Raw genomic sequence first — 468 nt, forward strand, 5'->3', positions numbered from 1 at the left:
AATAAAAGGAGAGAAGAATAAAAGTATAAAAAAAAAGAGAAATAAAAAACAATAAAAGAATAAAAGACGAATAATAGGCAACAGACATTATATATATATATATATATATAACAAATAAATAAATAAACAAGTAAATAAATAAATAAATTAATTTAATTAATTAATTAATTAATAAATTAATTAATTAAATATAATTCCTTACTCAAAAGGAGCTTCTTGTGTATTAGGAGGAGGAGTAACTTTGCATGCAAGTGCAGCCTTAACAAATAATTTATTTTGTTCTTTTTGTTCTGTACAACTCCCTACTACACAACCAATTCCTTTATTACTTCCTGCTAATAAATATAATATATTTTTTCCTTCTTCTTTTCCCCATATATTACGCCATCCTTCTTCTGTTGGATAAGAAGAACTGTATACAATAAATACATAACAATAACAATATATATATATATATATATATATATA

Source organism: Eimeria maxima, genomic scaffold (assembly GCF_000499605.1).
Source record: "Eimeria maxima Weybridge genomic scaffold, Emw_scaff1432, whole genome shotgun sequence".
In the NCBI taxonomy this organism is placed as follows: Eukaryota; Apicomplexa; class Conoidasida; order Eucoccidiorida; family Eimeriidae; genus Eimeria; species Eimeria maxima.